Consider the following 19,809-nt stretch of genomic DNA (forward strand, 5'->3'; position numbering starts at 1 on the left):
AGGTTCATTGTGGGATTGTTTCATGCGTAAATCCTTCACACTTTCTCTCATTAGATACCTGATGAAAGAAGAAAAACAGTACCAGCAAAAAGAGGCCATTGTGCAACCTAGAAAGCTACTTTTCACTGGTTTTGATTGGTGATGACAGTTCAAATCTACTTCAATCTCTTCCATCACATTCTTAATGGTAAAGAAGTGCTTGCATGCTCCTTCAGTCCAGCTACACTAAATTAATCAGTATGCACACAGGACAGGCAGGAAAAAGAAGACTGGCAGTCTTGGATAAATATAAAGAATACAACTACATACACTGTGGTTAGGTTTAACAAGCCCAGAAAAATATCTGTATTTTTCTGACAAGTAGCCCACATTGAGCAAAAAAGACATACACATAAAGAAGACTAAACACAATAGGACTGTGCCAGAAAATGTACTAGGGTGGTGGTCCAATGGTCTTCCAAGGTCAAATATAAAAGTAAGCCCAATACATGATCAGTGATGGCCTTGATCCCTGACTTTCTCTGGTGAGATGTTCCCTGAAACTTTAGTCTACTCTTTGCATTCAAAAATCTGCTTTTGAAACTAAATTACCACTTAAGTGAAAACATCAAAGAAGCTTTAGTATGACACAGGGAAAGACCCATTATGTCATCCAGCTCACTTCCTTGCCAGTAAAGAATTCTGCCTGAATTCTCTTTTCTAAGTGTTAGTCTAGCCCTATTTTTAAAGCCTTAGAGATGAGCATCCATCCTCTCCCTGAGAGAATATTTATTCCACATTTTAATAGATTTCACAATAAGGAAACTTTTCCTAAAAGTCTGTCCAATTTTCTTTTCTTAATTTCTTTCCTTGGCATTTGGTAATGGCTCAGAGTTCTGAAAATTATTCAAAGGCAGTTGATCTGGAAAAGTATAGCTGCAAATATTCATGATGCCTGTCAAGTAGTGAGAGCTTTAGAAACTGGTGGAAGTACGCCTATCATTGGAATCAGAATCACTTTGATTTCCTCTATGAAATTCCATTTATGTGTGTTGGATTTACGACATATGATTTATATTACCATGAATTTGAATCAGCAGAAATCATCTGAAACCTTCAATGGCATATTTTTTTTAGCTTAGCAGAAATCAACAGAGGTCACAGAATACCATTAAGGAAAAGATCAGTTACTTACAGCAAACTTCACCAAGGCTATGGTCCTAATTTTTTCCAATATGATAGGCCAAGCCCTGTAAGAGCATCAAAGGCATGAGTCTCTCAAAGGAATAATTTCCTCCTTAAAAAAGCTTTAAATGCCCAATTCAAGGAAATCAAATTTGGTTATCTACTGAAAAAAAATACACATATTTTGAAGAAGCAACTAACATAGCTCTATATTCTTAGATTTACCTCCTCAAGCCTTTCATTTCTTCTGCCTTGTCACAAACTAAAGGCGATAATAATAAAAACTCAAACAAAAGGGCCTAATTTAAATAAGCATTTCTGATAATTTCTAAATATACACAATTCTAGAATAAATGGCACATCAAATTTTATCATTTGCATTGTTTTATGTTTATTATTTGACAAATTAATACCTACCCAGTAATAGGAAACACATCTAATACATTAAACTATGTAGTATCTTTATCTGGAGAGCATGCACTTGTTTTCCATATTAGGATTTCCTCTACACAGTGTGATTTGATATAAAATATATTTTGACCAAAACTCAAGTTTTTAATTCAAATATTTTTAAAGCAATTTATGTAAATAAATGTTTCTTTTTTAAAGATTTTATTTACTTATGTGACACAAAGAGAGAGAGACAGAGAGCACGAGTAGGGGGAGCATCAGGCAAAAAGAGAGGGAGAAGCAGCCTCCCCACTAAGCAAGGAGCCTGATGCGGGGTTCAGATACCAGGATCCTGGTATCATGATCCAAGCTAAAGGTAGATGCTTAACCAAGAGCCACCCAGATGCCCCACATAAAAAAAGTTTTAATACTTCTGAGTAATTCTCATTGTAAAATATGTAAAAGATAATGAAAATTTCATTAATAACAATATCAGGACCTATAGTTTTGTCTTCTAAATATATGATAAAGTCTATCCATAATGACTTCAGATATTAAGAATTTTTCTTTATCCTTTGCTGGCCTTTATTATCGCCATTATGCTATTTGTCGACAAGCTTTTTTCAATCTCATAGCATCCCTGCAAACAAGGGATTCATACGGGTGCAATATTTCATGCTTTTAAGAATGCTTAATAAGCGAGGGGGGACAAGATGGCGGGGTACTAGGAAGAGGCGTCTTTTCAGCTGGTACCCCAAAGTGAGCTGATTACCTACCAAAGAACTCTGATCACCCATGAAATCAGCCTGAGATCAGAATTATACACGTCTGGATCTCTACAGGGGCAGAAGACGCCAGTGAGCAGGTAAAGCGGAATGGGAACAGCGGACTGATATCGGAAGATAAACAAAAGGGGGAGGGAGCCACCAGAGGCGACCGGTGCGAAAGTAATACCCCGATACGAGCGAGAGTGCCCTGCGTCTGGGGACCAGCATTAACTCGGAGACTGGTTGAAAGCACTCCAAAAGAGCAAAGGATCGCGGGGGCAAACTGTGGGAATCGGGGCGGCTAGGGACAGGGGCTTGAGTCCCCGGTCCCAGACGGCCTCCCCGGCGCGGAGGCAGAGAGAGTGCGGCGGAGAAACCGGCTCCTGGTCCCTAAGCCGCCAGCGTGCCCCAGAGCGCGGGGTTCCGGCTCCTGTGAGGGGATGGGAGCCGGTCTGCAGAACGCGCGCTAGCCCTACCACAAAGCTTGAGATGCGCGTGCACGTCGCTCCAGCTCTCCTGGGTTTCTAAGGCCCTGGGGCGCTTCTTGACCCAGGCCATTGTTTCAAAGTCTAAGCCTCGCGCCCGCGAAACTCTTCCCCGGACAGAGGCGCGCAAAAGCCCAGCCTGCGGCTTACGGACCAGCGCCCCGTTCTCAGTGCCCCAGACGCGCGACCGACCCACAGCCGCCTCTGAAAAGAGGTGCGCGCAAGCCGGGCACTCCCAGCCCGGGCCGGCGGCAAAATCTCAGTGTGCGATCGCTGCTTGGAACCTCTCTGGCGGTCAGGAGCTCCCAGACAGCCGCCACTGCCTTGGCTTTGGGGACGAGCAAAAGATCCTGCGCCCCCAGGGTCTTTAACTTGGAACCTGCACTGCCAGCATCCAAGGGGGAATTTATTCAGCTTCTGCACCCAGACTGAGGCTTCTGAGACGGAGATCAGGAAGTGTTCCAGGGTGCACCTTGACTGCACCAGAGTTGATACATCCAGCTACATCTGTTCAGTCTTCTCCCACCAAAATGACTAGGAGGAGGAATGCCCAACAGAAGAAAAATACAGAGGATGGACCTTCCGCAACAGAGCTAACGGCTATCAACATAGACAATATGTCGGAAAGAGAATTCAGGCTAACAATTATCCAGGCAATAGCTAGGTTGGAGAAAGCCATGGATGACCAAACAGAATTGATTAGAGCCGAACTGAAAGCGACCAGACAGGATGTTCACAATGTTAGGGCGGAGCTTAAAGCTACCAGGGAGGAGGTCCACAATGCTCTCAATGAGTTCCAATCCAATCTAAACTCTCTCAAAGCTAGGGTAACTGAGACAGAAGATAGAATTAGTGATCTGGAAGACAAACAGATAGAGAGAAAGGATCAGGAGGAAGCCTGGAACAAACAGCTTAGATCCCACGAAAGCAGAATTAGGGAAATAAGTGATGCCATGAAGCGTTCCAACGTCAGAATTATTGGAATTCCTGAAGGGGAGGAGAAAGAAAGAAGTCTAGAAGATGTCGTGGAACAAGTCCTTCATGAAAACTTTCCGAATCTCGCGAATGAAACCAGCGTTCATGTACTAGAGGCTGAACGGTCTCCACCCAAGATTATACACTCCAAAAAAACATCACGACACCTGATAGTCAAATTGAGAAATTATAATTGTAGGTACAATCTCTTGAAAGCTGCCAGGGCAAAGAGGCTCCTTACTTACAGAGGGAAGCCCATCAGAATAACGTCAGACCTGTCCACAGAGACCTGGCAAGCCAGAAGAGGCTGGCAAGATATATTCAGGGCACTAAATGAGAAGAACATGCAGCCAAGAATACTTTATCCAGCAAGACTGACATTCAAAATGGATGGAGAGATAAAGAGTTTCCAAGACCGGCAAGACTTAAAAGACTATGCAACCACCAAGCCGATACTGCAGGAAATATTAAGGGGGGTTCTATAAAAGAGGAAAAATCCCAAGAATAGCATTGAACAGAAATATAGAGACAGTCTACAGAAAGAAAGACTTCAAAGGTAACTCGATGTCAATAAAAACGTATCTATCAATAATCACTCTCAATGTGAATGGCCTCAATGCACCCATAAAACGGCACAGGGTTGCAGATTGGATAAAACGACAGGACCCATCCATATGCTGTCTACAAGAGACCCATTTTGAACCTAAAGATACACGCAGACTGAAAGTGAAGGGGTGGAGAAGCATCTTTCATGCCAATGGGACTCAAAAGAAGGCTGGGGTAGCGATTCTCATATCAGATAAATTAGACTTCAAACTAAAGACTGTAGTCAGAGATACAGAAGGACACTACATAATCCTTAAAGGGACTATCCACCAAGATGATCTAACAATTGTAAATATCTATGCTCCCAATATGGGAGCAGCCAATTACTTAAGAAAACTGTTAATCAAGATAAAGAGTCATATTGATATGAATACACTAATCGTAGGTGATCTTAACACGCCTCTTTCAGAATTAGACAGATCATCGAAGCAGAAAATCAATAAAGAAACAAGAGCATTGAACGACACATTGGACCAGATGGACCTCATAGATATATACAGAACATTCCACCCTAAAACAGCAGAATACTCATTCTTCTCAAGTGCACACGGAACCTTCTCCAGAATAGACCACATACTGGGTCACAAATCAGGACTCAGCCGATACCAAAAGACTGAGATTATTCCCTGCATATTCTCAGATCACAATGCTTTGAAACTGGAGCTCAATCACAAGGAAAAGTTCCGAAGGAACTCAAACACCTGGAAGCTAAAGACCACCTTGCTTAAGAATGCTTGGATCAACCAGGAGATCAAAGAAGAACTGAAACAATTCATGGAAACCAATGAGAATGAAGACACTTCGGTCCAAAACCTATGGGATACAGCAAAGGCGGTCCTAAGGGGAAAATATATAGCCATCCAAGCCTTGCTCAAAAAAATTGAAAAATCCAGAACACACCAGCTGTCTCTACACCTTAAAGAACTGGAGGATCAACAACAAATCAAACCAACTCCACACATAAGAAGGGAAATCATCAAGATTAGAGCTGAGATCAATGAGGGAGAAACCAGAGATACAGTAGAACGTATCAATGAAACTAGAAGCTGGTTTTTTGAAAGAATCAATAAGATCGATAAGCCACTGGCTACACTAATCCAAAAGAAAAGAGAGAAATCCCAAATTCATAAAATTATGAATGAAAGGGGAGAGATCACAACTAACACCAAGGAAGTAGAAACAATCATCAGAAGTTACTACGAACAGTTATATGCCAATAAGCTTAGCAACCTTGATGAAATGGATGCATTCCTGGAAAAATATAAACTACCAAAATTGAACCAGGAAGAAATCGACAACCTGAATAGACCGATATCTAATAACGAGATTGAAGCAGTGATCAAAAATCTCCCAAAAAACAAGAGCCCAGGACCTGACGGATTCCCTGGGGAATTCTACCAAACCTTCCAAGAAGAAATAACACCTATTCTCCTGAAGCTGTTTCAAAAAATTGAAGCAGAAGGAAAGCTTCCAGACTCTTTCTATAAAGCCAGCATTACCCTGATCCCCAAACCAGGCAAGGACCATACCAAAAAGGAGAATTTCAGACCAATATCACTGATGAATATGGATGCTAAGATTCTCAACAAGATCCTAGCCAACAGGATCCAACAACACATTAAAAAGATTATCCACCATGATCAGGTGGGATTCATCCCTGGGCTACAAGGATGGTTCAACATTCGTAAATCAATCAATGTGATACAACAAATTAATAGGAGAAGAGAGAAGAACCACATGGTCCTCTCAATTGATGCAGAAAAAGCATTTGACAAAATCCAACATCCGTTCCTGATTAAAACGCTTCAAAGTATAGGGATAGAGGGAACATTCCTGAACCTCATCAAATCTATCTATGAAAGACCCACAGCAAATATCATCCTCAATGGGAAAAAGCTTGCAGCCTTCCCGTTGAGATCAGGAACAAGACAAGGATGCCCACTTTCACCACTCTTGTTCAACATAGTATTAGAAGTCCTAGCAACAGCAATCAGACAACAGAGAGAAATAAAAGGTATCCAAATTGGTAATGAAGAAGTCAAACTCTCTCTCTTCGCAGATGACATGATTCTTTATATGGAAAACCCAAAAGACTCCACCCCCAAACTACTAGAACTCATACAGCAATTCAGCAGCGTGGCAGGATACAAAGTCAATGTGCAGAAATCAGTGGCTTTCTTATACACTAACAAGGAAAATACAGAAAGGGAAATTAGAGAATCGATTCCATTTACTATAGCACCAAGAACCATAAGATACCTGGGAATAAACCTAACTAAAGAGGTAAAGGATCTATACTTGAGGAACTATAGAACACTCATGAAAGAAATTGAAGAAGACACAAAAAGATGGAAGACCATTCCATGCTCTTGGATCGGAAGAATAAACATCGTTAAAATGTCTATACTGCCTAGAGCAATCTATACTTTTAATGCCATTCCGATCAAAATTCCACCGGCATTCTTCAAAGAGCTGGAGCAAATAATCCTAAAATTTGTATGGAATCAGAAGAGACCCCGAATCGCTAAGGAAACATTGAAAAACAAAAATAAAGCTGGCGGCATCACCTTACCTGATTTCAAGCTTTATTACAAAGCTGTGATCACCAAGACAGCATGGTACTGGCATAAAAACAGACACATAGACCAGTGGAACAGAGTAGAGAGCCCTGATATGGACCCTCAACTCTATGGTCAATTAATCTTCGACAAAACAGGAAAAAATATACAGTGGAAAAAAGACAGTCTCTTCAATAAATGGTGCTGGGAAAACTGGACAGCTATATGTAGAAGAATGAAACTCGACCATTCTCTTACACCGTACACAAAGATCAACTCAAAATGGATAAAAGACCTCAACGTGAGACAGGAATCTATCAGAATCTTAGAGGAGAACATAGGCAGTAATCTCTTCGATATCAGCCACAGCAACTTCTTTCAAGATACGTCTCCAAAGGCAAAGGAAACAAAAGCGAAAATAGACTTCTGGGACTTCATCAAAATCAAAAGCTTCTGCACAGCAAAGGAAACAGTCAAAAAAACAAAGAGGCAACCCACGGAATGGGAGAAGATATTTGCAAATGACAGTACAGACAAAAGGTTGATATCCAGGATCTATAATGAACTCCTCAAACTCAACCCACACGAAACAGACAAACACATCAAAAAATGGGCAGAAGATATGAACAGACACTTCTCCAATCAAGAAATACAAATGGCTATCAGACACATGAAAAAATGCTCATCATCATTAGCCCTCAGGGAGATTCAAATTAAAACCACATCGAGATATCACCTTACACCAGTTAGAATGGCCAAAATTAACAAAACAGGAAACAACATGTGTTGGAGAGGATGTGGAGAAAGGGGAACCCTCTTACACTGTTGGTGGGAATGCAAGTTGGTGCAGCCTCTTTGGAGAACAGTGTGGCGATTCCTCAAGAAATTAAAAATAGAGCTTCCCTACGACCCTGCAATTGCACTCCTGGGTATTTACCCCAAAGATACAGATGTCGTGAAAAGAAGGGCCATCTGTACCCCAATGTTTATAGCAGCAATGGCCACAGTCGCCAAACTATGGAAAGAACCAAGATGCCCTTCAACGGATGAATGGATAAGGAAGATGTGGTCCATATACACTATGGAGTATTATGCCTCCATCAGAAAGGACGAATATCCAACTTTTGTAGCAACATGGACGGGACTGGAAGAGATTATGCTGAGTGAAATAAGTCAAGCAGAGAGAGTCAATTATCATATGGTTTCACTCATTTGTGGAGCATAACCAATAGCATGGAGGACAAGGGGCGTTAGAGAGTAGTAGGGAATTTGGGTAAATTGGAAGGGGAGGTGAACCATGAGAGACTATGGACTCTGAAAAACAGTCTGAGGGGTTTGAAGTGGCGGGGGGGTGGGAGGTTGGGGTACCAGGTGGTGGGTATTATAGAGGGCACAGCTTGCATGGAGCACTGGGTGTGGTGAAAAAATAATGAATACTGTTTTTCTGAAAATAAATAAATTGGGAAAAAAAAAAAAAAAAGAATGCTTAATAAGCTAAGTATCAGGTTATACTGTTGCTGCTGCTAAAAATGTCAGATCACTGTGCAAACTAGTACAGGGTTCTTTCCTGTGGCACAAAGGGAAACACTGCAAAAAGCTGCCCCCTCTGAGCACATCAATTAGAAAAAGTGTATTTTCCTTTCTTCTGACATAGGGCAGTTTCCCAGACTGGATACAGGCAGGACACAGAGCACGGCAAGGAGAGTGCTCCCTGGGTTTTAGCGCATCATACTTGCCTGGCTAAGTGCCCCTATGCAGGACACGGGAGAAACCACCATATTCAGTGATTCTGGATTCTGCATGTCATTGCTTAGGTTACCAGTCAATAAGATGGAAATGCCCACCACAGACCTCCAGTTCCCACATTACTGGACCCTGTTTTATAGAATGAGATCTAGTTTCACTGTGACTTGAAAAATGTGATATTTAATAATAATCAGAAACAACCCAAAATAATCAGAAACAATGTCTTCTCAGAGGGGCTTTGATAGCATGAAATACTAAGGAAAAAACTGGAGAGTTAGGCAGATCTAGAACCAATGTTTTAATATTTACTGGTGGTGTCACTGGTCAAATTATTTAAACTCTCTTAACCTTTCCTGATCCATATAATGGAGGTAATAATGGCTGATGGGAAGACTAAATGAAATAACCATGAAATGCTTATTAAATAGTCTATAGAAGATAGCTGTATACAGTATCTGGCTTTAATTTTACATGGAAAGAAGACATGGATATATAATAATCTGGCACAGTTAAATTGGCTTTCATTAAAGTTTGATTCTGTATATGAGTCAGTGTGTGGTTGCTATGGAAATCACTGCATAGTAAAGGTGATTACTTTAACAAATTCTTTTATAGCATATTCACTGCAAAATAGTTCTGTTTCTGAGTAGCCTGAGGTATGTGGTTTCTTTTGGAACATTCTTTAAGAAGTTTGTCCTCAAGCATTTGAATTCTTTCTCCCTTCTCCCCAGCTCCCATATGGGATATGATATTTATGAGAAAAAATTAAATAGATACCCTCCGAAAATTTACTGAAAAGACTAAACAAAATTTGTCTTTTTATATGCATGTTTAATTCTAGACCAACTGCCTAATACCTTGATCCTGTTTCTTATATATTCTGCAACAGTTTAATATTCTAAGACTTCCCAGCCAATTCTATACAGAGAACGTTAAGTGGAGGGGGTTGAAGTGGGTAAACATCACAGAAAAGTATTTTCTGGAGGAAAGTGCTCTGGCTGAATAGACAATACTAGATAGACATTCCTGTCTCCTTTTTATCACTTAGGTTTTTTTTTTTTTTCCCAATTTATTTATTTTCAGAAAAACAGTATTCATTATTTTTTCACCACACCCAGTGCTCCATGCAAGCTGTGCCCTCTATAATACCCACCACCTGGTACCCCAACCTCCCACCCCCACCGCCACTTCAAACCCCTCAGACTGTTTTTCAGAGTCCATAGTCTCTCATGGTTCACCTCCCCTTCCAATTTACCCAAATTCCCTACTCCTCTCTAACGCCCCTTGTCCTCCATGCTATTTGTTATGCTCCACAAATAAGTGAAACCATATGATAATTGACTCTCTCTGCTTGACTTATTTCACTCAGCATAATCTCTTCCAGTCCCGTCCATGTTGCTACAAAAGTTGGGTATTCATCCTTTCTTTTTTCTTTTTTTTTTTTTTTAGTCTTTTTTTTTTTTTCCCCAATTTATTTATTTTCAGAAAAACATTATTCATTATTTTTTCACCACACCCAGTGCTCCATGCAAGCTGTGCCCTCTATAATACCCACCACCTGGTACCCCAACCTCCCACCCCCCCGCCACTTCAAACCCTTCAGACTGTTTTTCAGAGTCCATAGTCTCTCATGGTTCACCTCCCCTTCCAATTTACCCAAATTCCCTACTACTCTCTAACGCCCCTTGTCCTCCATGCTATTGGTTATGCTCCACAAATAAGTGAAACCATATGATAATTGACTCTCTCTGCTTGACTGATTTCACTCAGCATAATCTCTTCCAGTCCCGTCCATGTTGCTACAAAAGTTGGATATTCGTCCTTTCTGATGGAGGCATAATACTCCATAGTGTATATGGACCACATCTTCCTTATCCATTCATCCGTTGAAGGGCATCTTGGTTCTTTCCATAGTTTGGCGACTGTGGCCATTGCTGCTATAAACATTGGGGTACAGATGGCCCTTCTTTTCACGACATCTGTATCTTTGGGGTAAATACCCAGGAGTGCAATTGCAGGGTCGTAGGGAAGCTCTATTTTTAATTTCTTGAGGAATCTCCACACTGTTCTCCAAAGAGGCTGCACCAACTTGCAATCCCACCAACAGTGTAAGAGGGTTCCCCTTTCTCCACATCCTCTCCAACACATGTTGTTTCCTGTTTTGTTAATTTTGGCCATTCTAACTGGTGTAAGGTGATATCTCGATGTGGTTTTAATTTGAATCTCCCTGAGGGCTAATGATGATGAGCATTTTTTCATGTGTCTGATAGCCATTTGTATTTCTTGATTGGAGAAGTGTCTGTTCATATCTTCTGCCCATTTTTTGATGTGTTTGTCTGTTTCGTGTGGGTTGAGTTTGAGGAGTTCATTATAGATCCTGGATATCAACCTTTTGTCTGTACTGTCATTTGCAAATATCTTCTCCCATTCCGTGGGTTGCCTCTTTGTTTTTTTGACTGTTTCCTTTGCTGTGCAGAAGCTTTTGATTTTGATGAAGTCCCAGAAGTTTATTTTCGCTTTTGTTTCCTTTGCCTTTGGAGACGTATCTTGAAAGAAGTTGCTGTGGCTGATATCGAAGAGATTACTGCCTATGTTCTCCTCTAAGATTCTGATAGATTCCTGTCTCACGTTGAGGTCTTTTATCCATTTTGAGTTGATCTTTGTGTACGGTGTAAGAGAATGGTCGAGTTTCATTCTTCTACATATAGCTGTCCAGTTTTCCCAGCACCATTTATTGAAGAGACTGTCTTTTTTCCACTGTATATTTTTTCCTGTTTTGTCGAAGATTAATTGACCATAGAGTTGAGGGTCCATATCAGGGCTCTCTACTCTGTTCCACTGGTCTATGTGTCTGTTTTTATGCCAGTACCATGCTGTCTTGGTGATCACAGCTTTGTAATAAAGCTTGAAATCAGGTAAGGTGATGCCGCCAGCTTTATTTTTGTTTTTCAACATTTCCTTAGCGATTCGGGGTCTCTTCTGATTCCATACAAATTTTAGGATTATTTGCTCCAGCTCTTTGAAGAATGCCGGTGGAATTTTGATCGGAATGGCATTAAAAGTATAGATTGCTCTAGGCAGTATAGACATTTTAACAATGTTTATTCTTCCGCTCCAAGAGCATGGAATGGTCTTCCATCTTTTTGTGTCTTCTTCAATTTCTTTCATGAGTGTTCTATAGTTCCTCAAGTATAGATCCTTTACCTCTTTAGTTAGGTTTATTCCCAGGTATCTTATGGTTCTTGGTACTATAGTAAATGGAATCGATTCTCTAATTTCCCTTTCTGTATTTTCATTGTTAGTGTATAAGAAAGCCACTGATTTCTGCACATTGACTTTGTATCCTGCCACGCTGCTGAATTGCTGTATGAGTTCTAGTAGTTTGGGGGTGGAGTCTTTTGGGTTTTCCATATAAAGAATCATGTCATCTGCGAAGAGAGAGAGTTTGACTTCTTCATTACCAATTTGGATACCTTTTATTTCTCTCTGTTGTCTGATTGCTGTTGCTAGGACTTCTAATACTATGTTGAACAAGAGTGGTGAAAGTGGGCATCCTTGTCTTGTTCCTGATCTCAGTGGGAAGGCTGCAAGCTTTTTCCCATTGAGGATGATATTTGCTGTGGGTCTTTCATAGATAGATTTGATGAGGTTCAGGAATGTTCCCTCTATCCCTATACTTTGAAGCGTTTTAATCAGGAACGGATGTTGGATTTTGTCAAATGCTTTTTCTGCATCAATTGAGAGGACCATGTGGTTCTTCTCTCTTCTCATATTAATTTGTTGTATCACATTGATTGATTTGCGAATGTTGAACCATCCTTGTAGCCCAGGGATGAATCCCACCTGATCATGGTGGGTATTCATCCTTTCTGATGGAGGCATAATACTCCATAGTGTATATGGACCACATCTTCCTTATCCATTCATCCGTTGAAGGGCATCTTGGTTCTTTCCATAGTTTGGCGACTGTGGCCATTGCTGCTATAAACATTGGGGTACAGATGGCCCTTCTTTTCACAACATCTGTATCTATCACTTACTTTTGTTGCTACCTTTCAAATAAGACACTTGTTCTTTAAAGTAGAGATTATGTAAAATGGAATAAGGGTCAGAGATATGAAATATTGTTGGTTTTGAAGATGGAGAAAGGAGAATAAACCAAAGAATGTGCAAGACCTCTTCTGAAAAAGACAGAGAACAGATTCTCACCTACAGCCTCCAGGAGGAATATAATACAAGCTACATCTTGAAGTTAACCAGTTAAATTTGTGTTGGATTTCTGGCCTCCGGAAGTATAAGATAATAAATGTGTGTTGTTTTAAGCCAAATAAATAAATAAGATAGTATGATATTATTATTGTGTAAACATTTATACAACTGACCATTTAAAGAGAAAAGAGCTATATTAATCAAATACAATATATTTAACAGGGCACCTGGGTGGCTCAGTTGGTTTAGTGTCTGCCTTTGGCTGAGGTCATGATCCTAGGGTCCTGGAATTGAGTCCTGCATTGGGCTCCCTGCTCAGTGGGGAATCTGCTTCTCCCCCTCCTTCCCACCTGTGCTCTCTCTCACTATCTCTTTCTCAAATAAATAAAAAAAGATTTTAAAAATATATTTAACAAATATGTTTGTTTAAATGCTTCATGTTTTTCAGTTAAATAGAAAATTTTTAATTATTGGGGCGCTTGGGTGGCTCAGTGGGTTAAAGCCTCTGCCTTCGGCTCCGGTCATGATCTCAGGGTCCTGGGATCAAGCCCCGCATGGGCTCTCTCCTCAATAGGAGCCTGCTTCCTCCTCTCTCTCTCTACCTGCTTCTCTGCCTACTTGTGATCTCTCTCTGTCAAATAAATAAATAAAAATCTTTAAAAATAAAAAAAAAGAAAGCTGAATTATTGAAAAAAAATCTAATTGAGGAGAACTCTATGGTGAGGCTGGCCCGGAATTTAGATTAAAATAATTGGAACATCCTGAGAAAGTTGTAGGAAAAAGAAACATTTTCTCACTTAAATTTTCTGTTCTAAAACAATTAGTTCTGCTGTATGAAAGTCATTATGTTGTGAGCATTATCAATGGTCATGTCTAAAGCTAGCATTCATGAGGACTCACTTTTCTTGAATCACTTCCTAATGTTTTACTTTACAATTACAAGAAAAACTAGATGTTTCTATTATTCTCTAGGAGGCTTTCAAATTATGCCAATGCAATTAGAATATGGAGTTTTAGCAGACAATTACAGTACATGTTTAATAGTCCCATTCAAGAACCATTATCCTCAGGATCCTAAGAGAAATTATAAAATTACCAGATAAAAAAGAATCATGAAACTTGTGTTGAGTTCATTCACTCACCCGATAAATATTTATGGAGTACCTACCCACATTGGACTGTGACATTCATGCTGAAGATGCCCGTTAAGCAAAGTAATCATGCTGAGTTCTTGTCCTTATGGAGCTTTTGATCACTCAGGGAGATGCTCATTAATTACGTGATTACACAGAAATGTAAGATTGCAACTTTGTGAAACACTCCGAGGGAGTGCTATGTTGTGCATTCCACATGAGTCTGTACAAAAAGAGTTTTAACATAGTGTGGTCAGAAAAAGATTAATTGAAAAAATTAACACTGTACTAATGTCTGAAGTAACCAGAAAAAGGAAGGGAAATTAGGACCCTTCTGTCCAAAGGCCTTGAGGAGGTAGAAGTATAAGGAACTAAAATAAATACAGCATGACTGAATCCCAGAGAGCAGAGCTTTAGAAAATAGCTTAAGGATTTGCATAATTAATCTGAAAGAGACAGACAGCCTCTGGATTTTTAAAACGGCAGAAACATTATTAGATTTGTATTTTGAAAAATTAACTCTGATTGCAAAATGGAGAATAGACTGGAGACAGAAAAAGTGAAGGCTAGTGCAGTAGTGCAGAGGAGACACCATCAGGCTTTAGACTACACATCTCCATCTCCATCAGAGCTCTTGTTAAGGTAACTGGTGACCCCCACATTAACTAATCACATGGTCAAATATCACTCACTTTACCTAACTGCTCGCAGCATTTGACATAATTGATCACTCCTTTCTTTCTACCTGTGTTTCATTTTCCTCCTCCTCAGTCTCCTTGACTGGTTCTTCTTATCCCCCTATGAAGCTGCAATACTCCAGAGCTTTTTCTGTGGACTATTCTCTCTGTGCTTCCTCCTTAGGTGATCACATCAATCCCATGACTTTAAATATACCTATATGCTGACAACCTGTTAACCTATTACTTCATTTCTTTTATTTTTTTAAATTTTTTTGAAGATTTTTAAAATTTATTTTAAGATTGATTGATTGATTTGACATTGAGAGAGAGCGAGAGAGTGACAAGTAGGGAGAGTAGGCAGATGGAGAAACAGGCTCCTCACTGAGCAGTGAGCCCGATGTGGGGCTTGATCACAGGACCCTGGGATTGCAACCTGAACCGAAGGCAGCCACCTAACAGCTGAGCCACCCAGGCACCCCTATAACTTCATTTCTAACCTTATCTATTGAATTTTTATTATCTGTCAACCATCCAAATTTTATTTTTAATCTGGCCTCCACTGCTGATGCCATGTTAGATAACCATCTTTCACAAATAGCTTTCTACATTGTCTCCTTGCCTTTTCCCAAGCCTTCTAAAATATAAACCAAATCATGTCACTCTTTTATTCAAGTCTTCTAAAATCTTTTAGTCTTAAGAATAAAATCCAAAAATTTTCTCATGACCTACAAAGTCCTAAATGACCTGAAATCTATTGTCTTTCTACACTTTCTGTTCTCTTCCTTGCTAGCTTCATTCTAGTTGTCTTCCTTGCTGGCCCTAAAAAAGTAATGAAAGCCCAGAGAACATGCATTTGCTGTTCTCTCTACCTACAAAGCACCTTCTGCCCAATATCAAAAGGCCATCTCCCACAGTTCCCTCACATCTTTCCTCAAATATGTTTACAGGTAAACTTTTTTGGCCCCGGGTATAAAATAATACCCCGTTCAAATCATTCCCTTTTACTTTTACAATCTTTATTTTTCTTAATGGAATTTATCACATAATTTCCCCAAGTGGAATTCATACCTCACACTTACATGTGCCTTCTAGTTTACTGTAAAACATTCCCTTGAAAGACAGTTCTGTGAGACCTGGAAGTTTGTTCTGGTTATTACTTTATGAGATAATGTGCATGGTAGGCATCCTATAAAACATCTGCTGATTTAATAAATAAGCAAATCCATAAAATCATATTAAAAATAAATAAGATGCTGAGAATTTGAACTAAAGTGACTTACATACAGTGGACACTCAAAAAATTATAGTTACCAATAATTACTCATATATATTATATATTTATCCCTCAGAAATAACCACAAGATTAGTCCTATTTGGCAGGTAAGAAAATAGGGGCTCAAAAAAAAAATTGGAATTCTGACCAAGATTCCACAGTCAGTACATGTTTGAGTAAGAAAGAAGGAAGTAAGAATCTAAGTCTTGTAACTCCTTTCCACTGTCTCTTATAAACAACCTGGGTATTGCAAACATAGTTTGACTTTGTATGTTCAGGTAGTTATGTTAAGAAAAAATCTTGGCACAAAAATAAGGTAACAGCTTGTGGAATACGATAGGGAAAAAGAGAAAAAGTACGTGTCAAACTCTGGCTCAGGCAATAACCCAGGTTATGACCTTAAACACACTCTTTCCCTCTCAACTTTAATATTTGCCTCTATAAACTGATAATCTTAAAACTTGCATAGTACACAGTGGGATGCCAATGATTAATGGTTACTGCCTGCAAAGAATTATCTAAGTGCTAAATAATATTATCATTACTAACAGACTTGGAATTTTGGTTCAGAACATTTGGCTGCTTATTCAAACCTTATCTAAACTATCCTAAAGTCTTAGGTCTTTAAAACTGGCCTTGCTAAAGCTTTCTCACTGCTTATTGTATAAAGTGATTTATGTAGAGGAGTTTATCCTGTAAATCTTGTGAAATTTTTAAATTTCTATTTTTAAAGTTATCTCTCAAAAGGAAGTAAACTAGTATTTATTAGGAAAGCAAAAACAACCTACTAGAGAAGGGATTCCTTCTGAACATGCCATTTGGTCTCAGTATCCTACAGTGGATGTTGCTAATTTTCTGAATCTGTGGTTAAGCCGAATTTCACAATGGCAGTGGAATTCCTGAACATTTCCTGCCCAAAGGGATACAAAATCCAGGTCCAACAAGCAAAAAGAGAGAACCACTGACTGGAAAATGGGTTATTAAAAAAAAAAATTCAGTGTACCCATTCAGTAACTTTACTTGGTAAGAATTTTAGATAATTCAATGCAGTACCAGTTCAAGTGTTATTTTTCTTAATGCATAAATACTACTTTAACAATCGTTTATCACATATACATTACATCTTGTTTAGTTAGATATTTATTAACTATTTAATGGGTGATAAGAACTTTATTAGAAGTGAAAATATAGAAATAAAGATATACCCACTAACATCAGAAAAAATGCTAATGGAAATAAACACAAAGATTTTATGAAAGACTCTAATTTGAATTGAGGATATAGTTCCTATGCTTTTTGAGCAACAGATAGTGCAGTGGTTAAAGCAAAAGACTCAAGTCAAATTCCTAGTTACATTCCAACTCTACTTCTTTTTTTTTTTTTTCCAACTCTACTTCTTATTAGCTGTATGACTTTGAGAAAGTTACTGTATTTCTATGTATCTCATTTCTTCATTGTGAAACAGAGATATTAATGGAACCTACCTCATAGGAACATTAAATTAGTTAATATGATTAAATTAGTTAATATGATTCCTGTGAGATGAAAATAGTTATTAGCAAGAAATATTCAGTTAAAAACAAACACTTACAGATCTACAGTGGATAGAGTAAAGAAATACATATACCAGGTGACAGCTAATGAATAATACGATCTTTTTGGAGTTTGTTAGACAAACTTCTGTGAGTAGACATCAATCTTTTGAATTTATATAGCACCTACTGACTAGCCTGAAGCCCTTAACAAGCTGTGACATAGGATAATTTAAAGCAGTACCAAAGAAAAGAAAAACAAAATAAGAAGCAGAAGGAAAGAGTACATGCTTCTTTACTGAGTCTCACAACCTGGACAATGGCCTACATAAATTGTGAGAGCTACCCTTGAAGTTGCTGAGTCTTGTTTGAACAGTTAACTCTAAGTCCCAAGGAAGTTACAGAATCCAATGTCTACCAATATAACTGTTTATCATAACTAAATTAATCTTCTATAATGAACATCAAATATGTTTGGGGGAGATCATTTTGATTAAATACTGGCAAGGTATAACAAAAGCCCCCTCATCTCACAAATGGAGTTATTTTCATGTAAAACTTTGGAGGTTAAAGAATCATTACTTTCTACATTGGTGTGTATAAAAACAATGGTTCTGTGTATAGTCCCATCAATCCAATTCTCCTATTCTTTCTTAGCTTTTTAAATTCTTCTTACACCCTCCCCAGCCCCCAACATACACTGGCCTACCTCCTGCTTATTCCTAAGAGGAGACAGTATTTCCAGGTCTGTGAACACTGAAAAGATTGAGAGTTCACCCTTGTTGATGCCAGGATGATAGGAAATTTCCTACTGTTAACAGCAGATGAACCAGGCTTTATTTACTCAGCATGCTTGATGACAGACTTCTCATGCTAGAATGGACAGGGGGTGTCCATTCTGGTGGTGGCTTGGCTCAGAATCTAAGGGAAAATAGTATCCGTGGGGCAGCACAAATCCTGCAAAATTGTGTGTGGTTTCCCCTTAAAAATTATTTATTAAAAGCGTTACCAGTAGTTAGGAGCATCCCAGAGATGATGGCAAGAAAATTCCACTTGTACAAATCATGTAAATATGTATTTTTAGGTTTTTAGCTAAGGGCGCCTGGGTGGCTCAGTGGGTTAAGCCGCTGCCTTCGGCTCAGGTCATGATCTCAGGGTCCTGGGATCGAGTCCCGCATTGGGCTCTCTGCTTGGCAGGGAACCTGCTTCCTCCTCTCTCTCTGCCTGCCTCTCTGCCTACTTGTGATCTCTCTCTGTCAAATAAATAAGTAAAATCTTTAAAAAATAATAATAATAATAAGCTAAAACTGGTTTATATTTTTGTTACATTTACTAAATGTAACACTAGATGTTACACTTACTAAAAAAATAAGGTAATTGAGTCCTTCTTATTTTTACACAGTCAACAAAGGTTATGACCAAACTGGATTTGAATCAGAAATATGGAAATTGCATATATCCCATCTAGGATAAGCCCATATGAGTATAGAAACAACCCATCCTTGATCTGTTCCTCTTTTCTCTTTGGATTGTGACTGCTTGGGTGAAAACGGAACAGCATTTGTAGAACCTGTTCCACTTGAATAAAACTGTGGGAATTAACACAAAAACAGTAATATATATATACATTTATAACACATATACTATATACTATATACATATATACTTTCCTGATTCTTCAATGTTTACAAACTCCTAATTTAAGGTAAACTACCATCAGAAACAACAACAAAAAACATGATAACTCAGTACTCCTAGGTAAATATTTTTCTCTGTTCCCAAGATCATTTTATTAGTGGTAACCCACACATTGCAACTTGATAAAGTAATCTATTCCAGACAGTCCCTGGGTGACTTAATGGAATCAGTTAGAAATAACTTAGTAAATGTGTGGAAAAAATATCCAAGATAATGTTTAAAAGAAAGTAATGTTTCTTAGTAATAGAAAAGTGGCTTTGAAAAAGAAATGGAACATACTATTTTGAAAATGTTCCTTTAAAATACTAAATTCAGGCTACGCTTATGGAAGAGATACAGTTTAAAGGATTAAGGTTTACCTTCAATCATGAAAAAAACTACCTTGCTAAACAGCTGCATATGAAATGAACTTTCAGAATTTTAATATTTAAATGCATTTTATCTATTTAAAGAACCATACAGAACTCTCATTAAAACAAAGGAGAGGGTGCCTGGGTGGCTCACTGGGTTAAGCCGCTGCCTTCGGCTCAGGTCATGATCCCAGGGTCCTGGGATCGAGTCCCGCATCGGGCTATCTGCTCTGCAGGAAGCCT

This window comes from Neovison vison, chromosome 11 (assembly GCF_020171115.1).
Source record: "Neovison vison isolate M4711 chromosome 11, ASM_NN_V1, whole genome shotgun sequence".
Classification (NCBI taxonomy): Eukaryota; Metazoa; Chordata; class Mammalia; order Carnivora; family Mustelidae; genus Neogale; species Neogale vison.